This window comes from Cynoglossus semilaevis, chromosome 1, assembly GCF_000523025.1.
Source record: "Cynoglossus semilaevis isolate Cse_v1.0 chromosome 1, Cse_v1.0, whole genome shotgun sequence".
Classification (NCBI taxonomy): Eukaryota; Metazoa; Chordata; class Actinopteri; order Pleuronectiformes; family Cynoglossidae; genus Cynoglossus; species Cynoglossus semilaevis.
Window position 1 is genome coordinate 1098183 of NC_024307.1, and position 9431 is coordinate 1107613.

The window sequence follows — 9431 nt, forward strand, 5'->3', positions numbered from 1 at the left end:
TTATCTCCCGTTCTTTATGTGTAAATCTGAATATTCACATGACCCAATTCTGGTTCATCTCCAAATAAACCCCGTCTTCAACCTAGTGTTGACGGCAAAGATTTGACCTGATTTTTTTTTTTTTTACCATAATTTCACCTCCTGTTATGTAACGGAATCATCTCAAACCTCTGAGAGGAGGGAACACGTTTGATTGGTCCTCCCTGAACTGGACACTCATCGGACTTTTTTAGGTTTTATTTTTTGAATTCCTTCAATTGTTTTAACTAAAATTAAATTCTATGAATTATTTCACATTAAAATCAACGATTGTTGCGTTGTCTGCTCCACAGGAAGTGATTGATTGGTTGATGGTGTTTGACTGGTGTCCAACAGGCACAAAACCAGTCTGACAAATAGTTACATCGAGAGCAACTGGACGAAGTAGGTTTTTTTTTCATCTCTCATCCACACACAAAAACAAAAAATCTACTTCGTCCAGTTGCTCTCGATGTAACTATTTTTGGATTAAATGACCTGGACGACGGAGAACCGACACAGAAATATTTTAGTGATTTTTTTTTTTTTTTTAATGAACCGTACTTTCCGGACTATAAGCAGCACTTCTTTTTTCATCTTTGTGACTTATACTCCGGTCCGACTTATGAATTAAAATATGTAATGTCACCGTTGTTATTTTACCGCTAACAGCTGCTAGAGGGCACTCTAGACTCATGTACCGGCATCTGCTACTCTTGTGCCACTGAAAATATACGTTTGTTATTTTCCCGCTGACAGTCGCTAGAGGGCGCTGGTGCGACTTATACTCCGGAGCGACTTATAGTCCGGAAAAAGCTGGTACATGTTTAACGGACGAAGCTCAAAGTAAGGTAGCGGGTGGCATTAGTGAACCACAGGGTACGACACGTGACAGCGCTAATATATCCACAGTCAAATACAGCTTTGCAGTGAGAGTGAACACGGGTGAGGTTCTTGACTCGGAACAGTTCGATACCATGCAGCCACAGTGGCATGAATAGAATCCTGATCGAGGATCAGTGACACACCACCAGGGACGGGATCTGACAGGAATGTCAAACAGACGTCTGGTCAAATGCACAGCTGTGTGTACGGGCCGAGTGATCGGACGTCTGGTGCTGTAGTCCAGCCAGAGGTCGTGTGTTCAGGAACAGCGTTGGGTAAATTTATGATGCATGAACCAGTGAAGCTGACAAAGAAATGGGATCAGAAAAAGAAAAAGGTTCGACATGGAAATAAGACAGAACTTTGTAATTGTAATGAACTTTGTGAAATTCCTAAAAACTTTGTTTTTCTCTATATTTATTTATGCAACGACAAAAACACATATCAGCAGGTGTCACTGTTTCTCACCTGTTTTTATTTGTGACTAATTCAAACATCTAGATGAAGATGGTAATGATGAAGATGATGATGAATATGATGGTAATGATGAAGATGGTGAAGATGATGATGATGGTGACGATGATAAAGATGATGATGATGAAGATGATGATGATGATGAAGATGATCATGAAGATGATGATGATGGTGATGATGATGAAGATAATGGTGATGATGATGATGATGATGATGATTAGTCCTGGACAGTACCTGGCTGGAAACCTTCAGTGTGAGGTGATTCGTTCATTCCTCTTGACGTCATAATTGGAGGATGTTCTTCACAACACGGTGATGAGTTCTAATTCCGTCAGTCGTTAAGGTTCTAAGTTATAACGATTGTTGACTTTCAGTCATTTAACTTCCTGTATCGCCGGTCTTTCACTGGGCCTTTGTTGTAGGTGTGTGGGTGAGGGTTCCTTCCTCTCATCGACTCATCAACACTCCCGCGGCCCCTCATCAACACCACTGCCCCCTGCTGTGTGTATAAGAACGGCTTCATTAATTGGGACTCTTGCTGTTCTCCGTTAATGGCTGACTCTTCTGCCTGATTCACAGCCGTTATCAGCCCGTTGTTATTCCACTGTCTGCCTGAACACGAATCTCTGAGTGTCTTTGTCTTTTTGAGACCCGATCTCAACTACGACGACGACGTCTTCCTCTGTCCAACCTTTGTCCAATTCTGTCCAACCAGTTTGGATTCATCACCTCATCACCAGCCCCCGTCATCGCCTGCTCCTGCGGTCATTTTTGGTTTTAAAAAAGCTGGCCTTTGGAGTCGCTCTTCACAAATGACTCGTTGGGAGAAAGAATCCCAGACTAATAAACTCCTCTGACTACGAGGAGCAGCTGTGTCAGAAGACAAAGCTAGTTGTCTTCCAAACAGAAGGTCAGGGATCTCCTGAGACGGCGAGTCTGAAAATGACTTGTTGCCTCTAGAACTCTGCGACAGGGTATGACAGATGTCGTAATGTCCCCTGCCTCCTGCATTGCTACTCCAACATGCTAATATTCCTCAAACCCGCCGTCTTTCCCACTTCCTGCGCTCCTTGCAGCTTCCCGTTAGCTTGCGTCATTCTCGTTTACACACTCGTTTGCTGTTGTGCTCTTGTTGACCCTCTCCACCAAAGATTACAACGTCGTCTGCAAACATCAGACCTACTCCGTCAACCGGTCCATCACCATAGCAACGAAGGCTCACGACTGATTCTTTATGCAGCACCACCCTTAAACTTGAACACATCTGTCACTCTGACTGCACACCTGACTCATCTAACTGGCATTTGGATACTTCTCTACAGCGCTCCTAATGTTCAGAGTTAAAACTGCAGTACTAGTTCTCTGCTGACCTTCCCGTCACAGTATCCTGGTACTAATACGTCAACACTCTCCTACACACCGATCATCCTAAGCTGCTTAGCACCACCTTCCCATGACACCACCTGACAGTCTCAGGGGTCTTTCAGAGGGCGGTCCCTGAACACGATACAATCCACCCGTGTTTGCCCCCCTCCTCCAGCCCCCCCCCTCCATTTCGTTCCCCTTCCTGTATTCCCAGCTCTTACATCATATCTCCTCGCCACCTCCTTGTCACCTTCGTTCACCAACGTGTCCATTGATCTCAGCTCCAGACACCACTCGGCGCCCTCTAGGGACACCTTCTTACCACCTCATCCGACTCGCTCCTGATTTCTTCTCCCTCACATTCAACAGCGCCCCCTGGGCTCAGGTTCATGACGAACCCAACAGGATCCTGTAAAAGTCAGTCTGACCTTTGGTCTCACAGTCGGACGCCGTGCCGGATATACAGGAAGTTGATAGATCAGAGGCAGTTGACCACCACACGGGGCACTGCAGTAGGACAACGCACATACTTTACAGACCTGTCTGAGAGTTCTGTGTCAAGGCTTCCAATCAGGGGAGAAAAAGGTTGACCAAGGAACGTGAGAGGGAGGGAGGGGGAGAGAGAGAAAGAGAGGGAGAGAGAGAGAGAGAGGGAGCCTTATGTTGACTTCAGTCTGGATCATGTACAGGATGAAGGATGGAATCTGCTGATTACTTCAAGTGATGTCACAGTTTCCGTTAACGAGACATACTTTAATTTCCTTTGGTGAACGTTTGTGTGAACGTTCGCGGTTCATGTCGTGATCGTAAGCTAAAGGTTCTGTGGCCTGAAGTCGATAGTAAATCATCACATTAATGAGTTTGTCAAAGTTATTCTTTTAATGCAGGGACAGACATGGATATCTAATAGATCCGTTCACTCCTCGTCTTCTCACGTCTTGACACGTTGTTATTTACACACACTGCTGGAAAACGTACCATTTAAAGTCCCATCATCAACTCCCAGTAACTTCACTCCTGTCTGTTCACTAGAGGTGTATGAAAACATCCACTACACTGAAGTCTCTCCTGATCCCGTATCAATCTCCTCAGTCATTGATCAGTTCTTGATTTTTTTTCTCCCCAATTCCCAGTCCAATATTCCTGGTGTTGGTTCATTTTCTTTTTCTTTTCTTTCTTCTCTGGTGATTTCTGTGAGTCAGTTCTCTACGAAATACACAACACTGTATCTGGGAAATAACAACGGACCAACTTTAAACTGCATCAGGATTGGAAATGATCTCAGCAAAGGATGTGATTGGTTGGACCAGATGTTTCCATGACATCAGATTCTAAGGCCGGTCAGTGAAGGTCAGTCTTTAGTGTGGTTTGTTTTTGTTTGTTTGTTTTTTTTTTCATTTCATTTACGCCACTCAGAGCAGAGAGGTTTAACGAACAGCCTTTTTTTTACAGCTTAGAAACAAGCAGCTCAGGTCACTGGTCCTCAGTTGGTCTTCAGTGGCTTCAGTTAATCACTTGGTCATTTCTAATAATTGATCATTGGAGTCATAAAGAACACACATGAACTACGACCGTGAATGTTTTTGAAAAATCTGTTTTAGTCCAAACTGTTTTTTTTTCTAGTTTTTTTCCATGCCTAGATCTCTCAACAACAGCGCCCTCTGGGGCTTTGTTACGTGTGACGTGATGCTGAAACTAACAGAACCAGACAGAGAAATGTTAAATGACACAGTGACAGAAGTGCGGGTGAGGGGCAGATGGGTACAAAAGAAGGCGCAATAAGAGGTCATAACATTTAAAAGTTGATATTTATTTCAAACTTCCACAAAAACTCGTCGCCCAGTTGTAAAGTTTAATCTGCATAAGGAATTCAGAGCAGTGTTTTTATAAAGTGAGATTCGATGAAACATGTGAAAGAATTAATTATGATCGTTACGGCAGAGAAAGAAAAGTACCAGAAAAAAACCCTTCAGTCCTGGAAATCTGGACGAATGTCTGCAGACGACAAAACTGAGAATGTACGACAACATGTTCTAAACTTATTTATTTCAGACTGTTGAGATATTTGAAAAGGAAGGTTCTGGTTGTTTACATTACTGGATTTAAAGGAACATTTTGTTCTTGAGATCAGTTTGAAGACGAGCAACAAAGTTGTCAGTGTTGTTTTATAGGTGACTGTTGTCGGCACTGTTTTGGTCCGGTCTGGTTGACCTGGTCAAACTGGTCTGGTCTGGTTGACCTGGTTAACTGTCAATATATGAAACAACAACAGAAGAAGAAGAGAAACAACAGGAAGTGGAAAGAGTTCCACTGGAGAACACTGTTGGTGTCTGTGGAACACGTTCTTCCCACGTTCTGTTCCAACACCTGAACGTCTCTCAGCCTACGTAGAGACCTGACGTCTGGGTTTGATAGTGGGTTTTTAGGAGCATACTGCCACCTACTGGACTGGAGGGTGTAGTGTCATGGTCTGACCAGTGACTCCTTACACCTTGATTTATTTTGCATTTCAACCAGTGAGAATTGTCACGGATTTATATGGATTTTTAACCGATTCCCGATGTATCGTAACTTCACTAGTTTTCAGTTCTTCTTGAACACGTGAATCAAGCAGCGGTATGTCGGCCAAACATGGCAAGTTCAAGTCTTCAAGTCGGGACTAACGGTGATCAGCTCTGGAATTCTCTTTGATGCTCGGCGCTTCAGGTCCTGCAGCCGCCTGCATGGGAGATCAAAAACCCGGACCACACAAGACACACGAGTCTGGAGTTCACTCCCTCGGTGTCTGTGTGTCTCACAGAGCTGAGTGTACACATCAAACCCACAACGCCAGACAGGGATGAATAGATGGTGGAGGAAGATTAGACACTGGTGTTCATTGGCCACGTCCTCTTCACCGCTCCGTTCTCGTGGTTAATCTAAACCGGTTAATTTGATCAACATCAGAACCAGGCGCAGGGCGAGGACTTAAACCTGGGATTCAGTGCAAACAGGATCGAGTCAAAAGTCTTATTTTAATGGAGTCCATACTTAAAGACCATACTCTGTGTTTGTGCAATGAAGCAAAAACACAGAGGACAGAAACCATACAGTACTTTCAGTACTTTCAGTACTTTGTACTAGTACTTTGTACTGAAACCAAACAAAGGAACATTCCTTAAACGGCACATGTTGTTCCCTGTCGTTCAACACACCTGGGTTTGTTCAAATATAAACAACAAACAACATTCAAATATAATACTGTAGAATAGTGTACCCAACCTGAGGTCCGGGGCCCGGTGCCGGTCCATAGGTCGTTCTGTACCGGTCATATCATGGTCACTGTTTTCATTCAAAGATCATCTGTCGATGTTTCAGAACAACAGGTCAAAGGTCATTCAGACTCTAACAGAACAAAGTCTAAAAGAAAATATAATGATCCTTCAGCGATGGCGCGGTATTACCAGTCCCAAGCATACAACCACACAAATGACAAAGACGTAGAAGTGTCTTCTTCTTCCCTGGATATTCCAGGGGTTCTCCCGCGACGAGATTATAGTCATGCGCCCTCTAGTGGCTCAAATATACAACTACACACAGAGCAAACAATCATTTGGAGGCAGGGGAAGGGAAATTTAAATCTTTGATTTAAAGGAAAACATATACGATATACGTCATGTCGACGCTTATTCAGATAAAACACTGCAATGTAGTTATGTATTCAAAGTTATAACTTTATTAATTATGTAGTTTATATGTCCATCCATCCATTTTCATCCGCTTATCCGTTACCGGGTCGCGGGGGCAGCAGTCGCCACCCAAATCACATTGCACCGTACCAAACCTTCCTGCGGGTGGTGAGTCCACTGGAAGGTACCAACCGCCCTAACCGGGATTCGAACTTGCCCAGGAGGTGAACCCTGGGGTTCCACACCAATGACAGAGACATTGCCTCTGGGCCAAAGCGCCACTCGTTACGATACTAACAGAAAATATAATGATCCTTCAGCGATGGCGTGGTATTACCGGTCCACCATTAACGGCTGGTACTGGCTGACCGGTCCATGGTACAGTAACGGTCGAGGACCGCTGGTCTAGAACACAAACGTACCGCGGCTTCACATTAAAGCATCAAAGGCCTTAAATAATATGTCAAGATTAATGAGATTACGTTTTCTAATGGGTTCAACCCATGGTCAGAACGACTGAACATCCCATAATTCCACTGTCCACTCACTGTTGTCCTAACACACGGTCAATACACATTGTTTTTTTTTTCGGTTTCGTGAATTGAGTTTTCAGTTTCGCCTTCGCGACATCTCTGACGTTGTTCCATGTTGATAATTCCATCGTTCGCATTAGTCACAAATAAACATCGGTGAGAAACACTGACACCTAGTTGATGTTGTTGGTCTTTATGTTCCAGCTAATCTTACAGAAGGAAAAAAAAGAACAAGAATGTGGATTAATCCAGATTAATCCAGATTAATCCAGATTAATTACATGTCAATGAATGATTAATTGTGATAATTCCACAGCTACTGTGATTAATCTGATCAGAAACGTTGGTCGTTTCACAGCCTTCAGAGTTGAAACATAAAGAAAACAGCAGCAGCGTCTCCTACAGACGAACACACACACACACACACACGTACAGGGAGCAGAGCAGACCGAGCTGCAGCTCTGCCAAATGATGGGGTCCTTGGAGGCAGTGCCAGTGACCTTGGCTGCCCTTGTGTGTGCCTGACTCCAGCTGGGCCTCCATTAGAGGGCTCCACAACAGACGCTGGCCTCTGCTGAGAGCCACGGGTCGGACGGTGCACACACACACACACACACACACACATACACACAGTGTAGCATGTAAAGAAGTGCACGTGAGGTTATTTCATAAACATGACCTGTGTATGTGTGTGTGTCTAGTTACCTGTAGGTAACGAGTATGTGTGTATGTGTCAGTACCCGTTGATACTGAGTACCAGTACAGACACTACATTAGGTTTTGGTTCAATAAATATACAGTGGACTGGAAGTGTGTGGGTGTGTGCATGTGCGTGTGCTTGAGAAATATTTTTCGCGTTCTGCGTTTTTTTGCGGATATTGTCCAAACTCTTAATTTTCCGATTCCGATATCAACCGATACGGAGCTGGTGATATTGATTTATTTATCTGTACAAACCACTGTCTGAGAATTCAGCATACGATCTTCTGATTATTAAAATAGATGAATAAAATGAGCTGCAATGCTGCCATCTAGTGGCTTTCACTCTCATATACAGCCGTCTTTCCCCAAAACTATTTGTAGGTCATTTGGCGTGAAACTCAGGTATTGTGTTATCGGGTTTTCTATTTCGGAGGGAAAAAAACGTTAACGATTCTTACCGATATAATTACATAATTGAGCTAATATCGGCCGACCGATATTAGGGTAATCCAATAATATCGTCCGACTGATATTATCGGATTACCCTAACATCAGTGCAAACCCTAAATGTTTACATCCAACGACCTAAGAAAACGCTCGTTAGTGAGTATGCGTCTCCACCTAGTAGTACTTAAATATCCGAGTACATTTTACCTTGTAAATATTCAGTCCTCTTTGAAACAAAGCAGCAGTCTTTAACCGGGGACTGCAGCGGCGTGCTGGAGGACTAACAGTCTCTCTCTCCTCTCCTGACAAAGAGAGAGGAAGGTTAATTTTACCCTGTCTGCAGCGGAGCCACTGAGCCACAACACTGGTGCGCTGCAGTCACCACCTCCCAGCGTGCCGTCTCTCTCTCTCTCTCTCTCTCTCTCTCTCTCTGTCTCACTGTGGGCTGGTCAACTACAGCACCACAGCCATCATTAAAGCGTTCTGGCTGATCACATGCTTTAATTGGACGGCTGGAGCAGCGCGGGCAAAATGGCGCCTTGTTAGCTCAGCTGCAGAGCAGAGCGATAGCACAAACAAACAAGCAAACAAATGAGGACATAAACAAACCCCACAGAAGCTCACTTGGAACGTCGGCCTGGTTAGGAGCCGAGGGAAGAAGGATCTGGGTAGGAGCGGAACACAGGGGGCGATAGAGAGGAGAAGGATCAGAGACTTTAGTTAATGTTTGTAAGTTCAACTGTGAACCAGGAACCATGTTGTCAACACGTGTTAATGATGTTTCTCCACATCCAATCCCTGGCCAGGATGATCGGTGCGTGTCCAGTAATTCCTTCATTCGTCCTGTTGGCGCTGCTCTAAAACACAGTACCGTGTATCCGTTGATAAGTCGTCGCTACCTGAAACAGTTCCAGTTCCACTGACTCTCCCGGATCTTAACATCCCATCATCGACTCCCAGCGTGTGTCTGTAGGTGCTCCAACCTCTGGTGAGCGGCCCCGGCTTGTGTCAGAGCGGTCAGTCTAGGACTGACAGTCAGGACTGTAGACTGATTAATATTGTTGTGGACTGAAGTCTAGAAAGTTCCAGACACGTTCTACAAGAAACCTGCTAAAATCCACCGACTCCGAAGATAAATCTGCACTATTGTTCATATTTTTCCACATTAATATCATCACATTTTAACGATTAATCATTAGTAATTGTGACCAATTACAATAACAATTACTTACGATTCATCGCAACTAATTACGATCATGATTAATCATAATTAATTAGATTAAAATGAATCACAGTGAATCAGTCATTGATTCTTGAGCCTAAATGTATATTTTCTTCA

General features: G+C 44.0%; 1 protein-coding gene across 1 annotated transcript in view; it reads left to right on the forward strand.

The window, feature by feature from the left end:
- The window catches only part of myt1lb (myelin transcription factor 1-like, b), a 173988-nt gene that overhangs the window by 20463 nt on the left and 144094 nt on the right, over positions 1-9431 (forward strand). Inside the window, exon 4 of the mRNA XM_025058885.1 lies at positions 3945-4092. The gene's annotated coding sequence lies outside the window, so the exon portion shown is untranslated. The remainder of the gene's footprint in view (positions 1-3944; positions 4093-9431) is intronic.